The sequence below is a fragment of the Bidens hawaiensis genome, unplaced genomic scaffold (genome assembly GCF_021521415.1).
Source record: "Bidens hawaiensis isolate Kalapana, Puna unplaced genomic scaffold, B.hawaiensis_p1.1 tig00007038_1, whole genome shotgun sequence".
Lineage (NCBI taxonomy): Eukaryota > Viridiplantae > Streptophyta > Magnoliopsida > Asterales > Asteraceae > Bidens > Bidens hawaiensis.
Window position 1 is genome coordinate 845,287 of NW_027491482.1, and position 11,219 is coordinate 856,505.

Below are 11,219 nucleotides of genomic sequence, written 5' to 3' on the forward strand. Positions count from 1 at the left end.
TTTATTCTAAGTCTAGGGACGATCATGAAAATCATCTTCGAACCTTACTTGAAATCCTTAGAACCGAGAAGTTATACGCCAAGTTCTCGAAATGCGAGTTCTGGTGGCACGAGGTGCAATTTCTTGGTCACATCATCAACGTCAATGGTATTCAAGTGGACCCCGCTAAGATTGAAGCTATCTCTAAGTGGGAGATCTCAAAGTCTCCAACTGAGATTCAAAGTTTCTTTGTATTGGCCGGCTACTACCGTAGGTTCATCGAAAATTTTTCCCGAATCGTTGTTCCCTTAACTTCTTTAACTCGTAAGAATATCAAGTACGAATGGGGAACAAAGCAACAAGAGGCGTTCGATATACTTAAAAAAAAAGCTTACCCGAGCTCCTATACTGGCCTTGCTAGAAGGTACCGAAGACTTTGTTGTCTTTAGTGATGCATCTCATTCCGGTTTGGGATGTGTGCTAATGCAACGAAAGAAAGTAATCGCTTACGCCTCTCGTCAAATCAAGGTGCACGAAAAGAATTATACAACTCATGATCTAGAGTTAGGCGCCATAATCTTTTCACTTAAGATATCGAGGCACTATCTCTATGGAGTAAGGTTTATCGTGTACACCGATCATAAAAGCTTGAAGCACATCTTTGAGCAAAAAGAGCTTAATATGCGCCAACGACGCTGGATGGAAACTCTTAACGACTATGACTGTGAGATCGTTTATCACGAAGGTAAAGCCAACGTTGTGGCCGACGCCTTAAGTCGTAAAGAACACGAAAAGCCAAAAAGAGTCTGAGCGTTAAGGCTAGAACTTCAAATCGATCTTATTGACCAAATCAAATCCGCTCAAACTCAAGCAATCAATGAAAACAAGATCTCCGATGAAAATCGTAACGGCACCATTGACTCGTTAGTTAAAGGTGACGATGGTATCCTTAGAATGGGAAACCGGATTTGCGTACCAATCATTGGAAACTTGCGTGAGAAAATCATGAATGAAGCCCATAAAACAAAGTACATGATGCATCCCGGTAGTGACAAAATGTATCAAAACCTCAATTCGAACTACTGGTGGAATGGGATGAAAAGAGACATCGCTTCGCACGTTGCGAAATGTCTAACTTGTTTGAAATTCAAGGCTGAACACCAAAAGCCTTCGGGATTCTCCATCAACCCGAACTTCCTATATGGAAGTGGGAGTTAATAACCATGGATTTCATAACCAAACTCCCGAAGACGACTCGACAACATAATGCTATATGGGTGATTGTGGATCGTTTAACAAAATCCGCACACTTCATTCCTATAAATGAGTCGTACTCAATGGATAGATTAGCGCGAATTTATGTAAACAGCATTGTTTCTTTGCATGGAGTACCGTTATCTATAATCTCTGATCGAGACAGTCGTTTCACGTCTCATTTCTGGAAAAGCTTCCAACAAGCACTCGGTACCAAGCTTAACCTTAGCACCGCCTATCATCCACAAACCGATGGGCAAAGCGAGAGGACAATTCAAACGTTGGAAGATAGACTTAGGTGGAAGTTGGGACGATCACTTACCTCTAATGGAATTTTTCGTATAACAATAGTTATCACACGAGTATTCAAGCCGCACCATTCGAGGCGTTATATGGTCGGAAATGTAGGACGCCCGTGTGCTGGTATGAAATTGGAGATAATCAATTGTCTGGACCCGAAATAGTCCAAGAAACCACCGACAAAGTTCTTCAAATTCGCGAACGACTTAAGACGGCACGTGATTGCCAAAAGAGTTACGCCGATGTCCGTCGAAAACCGTTAGAGTTTAATGACGATGACAAAGTTCTTTTAAAAGTCTCGCCATGGAAGGGCGTAGTCCGTTTCGGCAAGAAAGGCAAACCAAGTCCCCGATTCGTTGGACCCTTCGAGGTACTCGAACGAATTGGTAATGTCGCATACCGTTTGCGACTACCTGAGGAAATGCAAGGGATACACGAAGTATTCCACGTCTCGAATCTGCGAAAGTGTCTAGCCGACGAGTCTCTTTTGATGCCCTAAAAGATGTAGAAATTAATGAAAACTTAAAATTTATCGAAAGACCAATTCAAATTGAAGATTTGAAAACAAAGAAACTTAAAAGACGAACTTTGAAAATCGTGAAAGTGAAATGGGATTCCCGACGAGGACCCGAGTATACTTGGGAACTCGAGTCCGAAATGAGAAAGAAATACCCCCACTTATCCTCATAGGCAATCTCAAGGACGAGATTTATTTCAAGGTGGGGAGAATGTAACATCACGTAAATTTCGGGCCAATAATGTCAAGTTTCCAAAGTCAATGGACCAATTCTACCAATTTCCAAACCTCAGGGGCTAAAATGAAAAATCTGTTTTCTTGACCCATCGCGCTACGCGACAGGTCAAGAGAGACACCCATCGCGTACCGCGATGGGGTGTCTGACAAATATTGACACGTGTGCCACGTGGCACACGGTGGAAAGGTCTGCCGCCACGTGGCAACACGTTCGCTACGTGTAGCGGTGCCTGCCACGTGTCGACACGTGGCAGGTCTACACCCTGACTCAGCAGGCCTATATCGCGGTACGCGATAGGCCTGCTAAGTGACCCATCGCGTACCGTCGATGGGGTCCAAAATTGGCTATAAATAGGAGGGCTACGGGATTTCATTCTTCACATCCCAAAACACACACATTACTCTCTCTCTAAACCTCGTAAAACGTGCCATCGATCTATCTTGAAAACCGTGCCCCGTTACCTCGTTTTCCATACCCATCATCTCGATATACGTACCACTTTCCGACAACATTCCAAGTGAAGAGGAGGTGCTGCCCCGACGTCCCGACGATTACCTCGAAGTACGTTCTATAAGGTGTTGGTGTCTCGATAAGTGTGCCAAGAGTTGATCAAGCATGTGTTGATAAGAAGCATAGAGTCGAAGTGCTGCCCGAGTGTGAAGGATATTTCTAAGCCAAACAAGGTAGGCATAATGCCCGACCAAAATAATAATATAATATTGAAAAGGCTTAATACCCTAAGTCGTAATTATTCTCGATAAACAAAGAAAGATATAACAAAGAAAAGAAAGATAGAATATATATGAGTACATATATGTGTATATAAGATTATTCTTTGTTATAAATATATTATTTAAGTATAATGAGTATACTTAAATAATAAAGAAAGAAATACGTTTCTTAATAAAGAAGAAACGTCGGGTTTTATAAATAAACTAAAGGTTTATTAATATTACTTTTCAACTAAATGTTTTAAGGTAAAAAGAGATTATAAACTAAAGGTTCATCGAGATAAATAAGACTAAAGGTATTAAGCCGGATCGTGTATCCGTCTAATGAATGGTATACTCGTACTATAGGTGCGAGATAGCGAAGGAAAGACTAACGGACGGTGTTGGAAGCCGATCCCATTGAAAAGGTGAATACGCCCCACTTTTACAAACTTGTTTTCAAACAAACAAATGTGTTGTGTGTAAAACTTTACATGAGGCTACGTGTCTCTAAAACCATTGTAAATAAGAGTATAAACCTAGCCCTCAGGCTGTGGTATACGTTTTTCTGGATCCTTACATATGTGGTATGCGGTGGGCACATCGCACCACGCCTGGTCACGACCTCTAGCCAAGATGGGCCGAACCAAAGTATGTTCGAGTGAGAATGACCTTGTGTATATTTATGGTACCTAAGTACGTCAGAAAACTGCGGTGTTCTGCTGACGTGACCTAGTGTAGAGACTCGAGTTTATGATGATTATTTAACTTTATTATTCCTAAGCCAATATGGGCCGAGACTTACGTGGTCTCGAGGGGTAGTTAAGTAAAAGAAAATATTTTAGCGTCAACATATTCACCAGCATTCGTTGTTGACGTATTTTAATTATATTTTGCAGGTAATCAAGAATAGAGCTTGAGAAGGCAAAGAAGCTCAAGAATCCGATGGCTCGGATAATTTTGTGTAAATATTAAAATATGATGGTTTTGTAAAACATATAAACAAGTAAATACTAAAACGAGACTTTTGTCTCGTCTTTTGTTATGTAAATATTTATAATATCGATACTTAAGTTTTATAAAGTCTTCCGCATTAAACCGTAACTCTGATTTATTTACAAATATGGTACCAACTATGGATCACATTCCTAGGCCTAGAATGGGGGTGTGACACAATCTCATTCACAACATGCCATAACAAATATAGTTAATTAAAAAACATTATGTGATCTTTGATTGACTTACAAATAACCATAGTGTATTCAAATTAAGGTCAAACAATCTTAATACAAAATTTAAAATGATATATCATGATACATATACAAATGTTAGACACATATATCATCAAAAAAGTGCACCATAACAACGTAACTCTGATTATCATTATCTTATAATTGTACACATAAAATCTTGAATTAAAAAATATAATTACTAATAATAAAATTAAGATTCTGATGTAATATTAGTTGCGAATGTTTACTGATTGAAAACAGGATGATATGATAGTATGAATAACATGTAATAAACAGATTGTGTAGAGAGTTTTATGTTTATTCAACATGTTAATAGTTTTGTGATCTTTTCATTATATATAATCAATTGTTAACAGATTTAACCTATGGTGTAGTGCAAGATCAAATATACTTATAGTTATAAATTCAATTTAAAATGGTGTTTAAAGTTTAAAAATCCATAATACATAAAATGATTTTTTACCAAAATTTTATTTAAAAAATAATGTTCAACTAATGTATATATCGTAAATGTGATATCTAAATATGAGATACTAAATGTGATATCTAAATATTTAAAAAAAACAAACTTTTGTGATCCTTTTGTTAATTATATTTAGTTGTTACCAACTTAAACATCTACATTCTTGTAATAAAGTCAAAGTAAATGTTAAGTTATGAATTCAAAACTTTAAATGTTAAGTTTGACTAAAATGAATAATTTAACTTTGTAATCATATTTATATATGTTAAGTCAGGAAATCAAACACAATTACCACTTTAGTAGAGTTGGTAAGCACATTTGGTTTCGGAACCTGTATCACACAATAATTTATTTTTTAAAATTTTATAAAGCTTTATGGGTTATAATAAGAAAACAGGTCTTGGATCATAATATAATAGGAAATAGTGACATGTCATCTATTTGGCATCCTATGTGGAGCATCTAGTTAAATGTCATATGGACAACTTGTGTTGCTTTAATAGATTAGTAAGATAAGATGTTGGATGTCACTCAATACCATGGTACATACTCACATGCTTAATTTACAACCTTTTATTGCATGTTAGATACTTTAGTTTTCTTACCTTAGTAGTAATAAAAATACAAAATAACTCTTAAAATACATTATAATTATTTAACTATTATTATTATTAATTATTGTTAACATTAATTATTATTATTATTAATAATACTAATTCAAACCCGCTTGAATAATATTTTTTAACATTAACGTTTCGATTTAGTTATTCTCTTCTACGATAATATTTTACGTTTCGCTCTAATTCAAACGTCGCAACGCGCATGTGTGATTCAACATTTGTACGTGTAAGGCCCCGTTACCGTAGCCCTACTTTGGACGTTGGATTTACTCATAAACACAGTTCAAATATCAGAGTTAATTAAAAACATTCGCGAAACATTAAAACTTTCATAAAACATTTCAAAACAATCCAAAACTTGTCTTAAACCAACAACTTTGTCTCTCAAAAACTAAGTAATTAAAACATAACACGTCTTGAGCCCTCTGATGCTAGCCTCTTATTCAGTGCCACGTGTCCCCTCAAGCGAGCTGCCTCATTCTACTCACATGCGTGCATACTAAAAGTCAGCTGCGCTGAGTGGGTTCTAGTTAATCATACAATATACAATCGGTTCACATGCTTGCACACACGCCCGAAGGGGTGTACATAACTCATACTTACTTTTCATACATAACTATCCATCCTATTTAAAGAGCCTTCCGCCCTATAACCTCACATATATTATAAGGGTCTGGTCCCTAACATCACAGATATTATAAAGGGTCTAGTCCCTAACATCACAGATATTATTAGGGTCTGGTCCCTATCCTCACAGATATTATAAGGGTCTGGTCCATTTACTTCCTGCTACTGTAACATTCATGTCTCTACATACCTTCCATGACAACACGTGCAATATCCGAAGATCGTTCACGTGCCATCAACAATATCATACATACATCATATGCATTCATACATTCATCACATCATATTATATCATACAAGGCATACACTTACCACTTAAGGTAAGTGTATTAACTATCACATCGAGTATGCACACATCCCCGAAAACATAACAAGGAAGTGGGGCTAGAAACTCACCTGAATACGGTTACGTTCACCGTTAATGGTAATCCCTTTCCTTAGCTGTGCACGACTAACTGTATAATAATTACACATATCAATTTCTATCACTACCATATCGTCTTTCTAGTTCAATTATTACCCTCAACGAACGGGGGTCCGGGGGCAGCGCCCCTGGCAGCGGGGTTCTAGGGGCGGCAACCCCTAGCAGGGTCCAAGGGGCAGAGCCCCTGGCTGGGGTCGAGCTGCCAGGTTAGCTTGGAAAAATTTTATTTACATTAACTGTCTTAACACATTTTTCACTAGGATTTTAATTCATTTTCTAATTCGTTAACTCATTTCTCATAACGATTTAAGTCTGATTCGTAATCCGATTCGTTACCGAACTTAACTTAAGCGAACTTAAGGTTTGGCGAACTTAAGGTTCAGCGAACTTATCAAGAGGCGAAGTTAACCATCCGGCGAACTTGGCCTTAGGCGATTAATGTTAGGCGAACTTAGTACTCGGCGAACATGGTTGGCGAACTTACCGGAGAACTTACGGGGGAACGAAGTTGATCAGGAGCGAACTTGGCATGCAGCGAAGTTATCTAGCTGCAGCCCTGTTCGTCCCTAATCCTCCTCGTAATCACCATCGTTCAACATGAAATCCCCGGGTATGGCGTTTAACCATCCCGCGATCATTCCTGTGGTCGTTTTGGATTTGATTTGGCCCGAAAACATGTAAAGTTTGGACCTTTAATTTCAAAAAACGTTCAATACAAGACCTTCGGTTTATTTTAAATGATTCGTAAGCAGACGCGGGTTTCTTAAGTTTGTTTCTAACATCAAGTTCGCAACTTTACGTTCCATTTACACCCGGTCTAATCTCATTCTAAGTTTCAAGGCTAAACGCTAATAAAAACGTAAACTTCAAAGTAGAACGGCTTACCTTTCGGTCTCGGTTAGCTTGCTTATGGACTCTAGATCTTGTGTATGGCTCGTATAGCAAAGATCTACCCAAAACGAATGTTCGCTCGATCTCGCTTTCCCTCTTTCTCTCTCGGCCGTAAGGTGGTTATGTGTGTGTTAGGAGTGTGTAGGCAAATATGGAAAGATGGAATGAGGATTAGGGTTTTAGGGTGGTTTAAGGGGGTATTTATATCCCTTAAAGCCCATGGACCTAAGGCCCATTACCCTTTAATCCATCTTAATTTGTCCAAGTCCATGATCTTTTCTTATTAGATGCTAGTTAATATTATTTAACACACGACAATTTAACGCAACTCTCTTTATTTATTACTAGAATATTTAGGATGTTACAGTACGTCTATATTTTGGTTTGGTTTAACAGTCTCACCGCAAGGTGTGGTCCTAAATACGCATCCTTTTGTATTTATCCTGGGTTCATACAAATGAAAAAGAAAAAAATAAGAAGGAGAAGCTAATTATGTGACAACATTGCTAATGAAAAGAATAAGTTTTGGAACAATGTGTGGATCTTAGGTGTCCTTTATGTTTTATCTCGGTAATTTACTAATGGGATGTGATCCTCATACACCACCCCCACATGCCTATACGGCTCGTATAGGCCTATACGGCCGTATAGGGTACGAATGCCTGACAAGGGGAAAAAACAGCTTTTTGCAGCCTATACGACCGTATAGGCCTATACGAGCCGTATAGGCATTAAATGGCTCGTATTATTCTTTGATAAAACCATAAAACCTATACGGTCATATAGGGCTATACGACCATATAGAAAACATTTGCGGAAACATTCAGACTGCTTAATCCCTGCCGGAAAACGACTATACGAGCATATACGAGCCGTATAGTGCTATACGACCCGTATAGACAGATTTTCAGTTTTCTAAGCTTAGAACATGAAAGATTTTTATGATGGTTGATAAGATTAGGTTGAAAGTAATTTGACTAAATGTAATATCAGGATTAAAGCTTAAAACGTGAAAGATTTGTTTGAAGTTTTATAAGATTCTACCAAAAGTTGTTTAACTTCATATATTATTAGGATTTTAATGTATGTGGACTAGATGTTAAAAAACCTCAAAATTTTAATATATGTAAGCAACAAGTATGCCTAGAATATTAAAAAACCTCAAAATGTTTTTAGAAAATTTAATAATAAACAAGTTGGGTCAACCAGCCCCAAACAGTCTTGAGCTTTTGACGAGCTAAGCTTGAGCTCAACATTTAAGCCCGTTAAGATAAACGAGCCAAACACAACCCGTATAAATCACATATATTAAATATATGGTCATCATTTTTTTTAAAAAATAGTTTCTATACGGCCGTATAGGCCTATACGTATAGGCCTAACGATGGCCGACAACATCAGACACAAACTAACACAATTCAAGTCCTATACGACCGTATAGCCCTATACGAGCTGTATAGGACAAAAATGGTGTGTGAGGATCATGGGTGGTGTGGGAGGATCCCTTGCCTTAACTAATATACCTTATGAAGGTAATAATACTACGTTTTGTTTTGTTTGGAACTTCTAGCACTAGCACTCGTTTTGAAAGGAAATTTCATTGGTTATCTGGTTTTGAACAAGTGTATAAGTTGATTGTAAGTTTAAGAAGGATATAAACTTATGGGATTTTTTGGGTTCTATGTCGAAATAATTGCCCTATACTAAGACCATTCATACTCGAGGCTTTGTTGCGGCCCGCCCCCTCCCCCACCCCGGCGTTTTGGTTAAACTTTGGGGTGCAATTTTGTGGAAAAAATTGCGAATGGAAGTGGTTTGTGGTCAAACTAGCCGTTAACCAGGGCCGTCTCCGAAAACGCTAGTGGAAGTGGTTTGTAGTCACATGGCGATGTTTGGGGTAATAGCCAAGAATTATGGTGAATATGGGCATAATTCTGAACTATACGATTTTGGAAATGGGCATTTTAGGACTAAATTCATAGTGCATAGCAAATCTTTAAGGTCTCATATGGGAATTTCCGGTCAAGAGATGAGTATGAAGCATATTATAAAAAACTATTTCTGCAAGAAATAAATTTTGAAAAGAAAAGTAAAAACTTTTTTTAAGACGAAAGAAAATGTAACCAAGAAATACACGAAATATAATTACCATTGTTGAACTATAAAAATCCCATATATCAAACTGCATTATTTGTGGAACAAAATACTTATGCTAACTCATGTCTAATGAAATGAAAGTTACTCAAAACAAGAGAGGTTACCTTTACACATATCACCTGTTAAATACTTAAAATGGCTTATAATTTATGGTTGACTGCATATGAAGTTAGACTTTCTTTTACTAAATGGATACATTTTGACTTTCGTACATTTCATATGCCTAGATTCATAGTGGATATGGGCTTAATTATGAGTTTACAGGATTTTGGAAATTGGCTTTTAGGAGCTTAATTCATAGGGCATATTAAATCTTGAAGCATGTCTATAAAAAAAACATTTTATGACTACGTTTTATGTTTTTATGTATGCTTTATTCTTACATGTGATTCGTATTTTTGTAATTCAATTTATATATAAAAGAGGGATATTGGTTTTAAATACTCTTAACTTTGACCATTTGGTAGATATCATTCCCAACTACCACCTCTCTTCCCTGTCGACAACCACCACCGCCACAGACAGCTACCAACCACCACCGCCTTTGACATATATCCTGGAAAAGAAGAAGAATCATTATCCGACACCGAAGAACCCAAATCACCAAACCAACCCACCTCAACCCGACTCGGAATATTCTACACCGAGCCACTCGACGACTCACCCGAAGCCTACTTCAAAAAAGTAACCCAATCCTCGAATTCGACGAGTTCAAGAAACTCGAAGAGTCACAGAAAATTAACGACGTCGATAAATCAAGCACCTGTACAATTTCCCACTCGACCAAGGAGAACTGGAAAGAGGAGGATTTGAAGGAGTTGTGTGCGGATGCTCCACCGTTTTTTATGAAACCTGCGTGGGACCCGAACTAGGTTGATAAGTATGAGGTGGAGGTGATTAATGAGGAGATTAAGGAGGGCCGTGACCCGCCGATTCCCCTGTTTTATGTACCGTTCCGAAAGCATTACCCGGTATTTCCGCATAATCATTATGATATTCGGAATGCGAAGTCGGTTATTGAAGACTTAGATAGGATTGAGGAGTTATTGCAGTGGCATAGCTTTGTGTTTACTGATGAGAGCACGTAAGTTGATTCGATTCGGTTTTATGTTGATTTTGTTTCTCGGGTTTGGTGGTTCGGTTGTGGTGGTGGTGGTTTGTGGGTTTGGTGATCGGGGTTCTTCGGTGTCGGATAATGAGTCTTCTTCTTCTCCGGGGTATATGTCAAAGGCGGCGGTGGTTAGTAGCTGTCTGTGGCGGTGGTGGCTGTCGGCAGGGAAGAGAGGTAGTGGTGGGGAGGAGAACTTTGAAAAATGACATTTTTTCCCCCAAACACTAACGAAGTTAGTGTCTCGTTACCCCGGGAGTGCCAGAAGAAAATATGTTAAAAATTGGAAGTGTCGGAGAATATTTTGTAAGTTGGGAGTGATATCTACCAACGTGTCAAAGTTGAGAGTATTTAAAACCAATATTCCTATAAAAGAAATATAAAAAAGTAAATTATTATAAAATTTCATTTGATAAATATTTAAACAGTTGTAAAAGTTGATGGTGATGTGTAGGGATGATAATTGGACATGAACCTAATGGATTAGGTAATTGAGTATGAGATGGGTTTGTCAATAATTTTATTAAAAAAAACGACAACAGCAACAATCGATTGTCCTATTCCTTCCTTATTATTGATCTTGTTCTTTTAAATACAGGAAAAATGTTTGACATGAATGTCTGAGGGTACAAACATGACTACACGATATTCACGTATGGCATACACTTCGCTAACAAC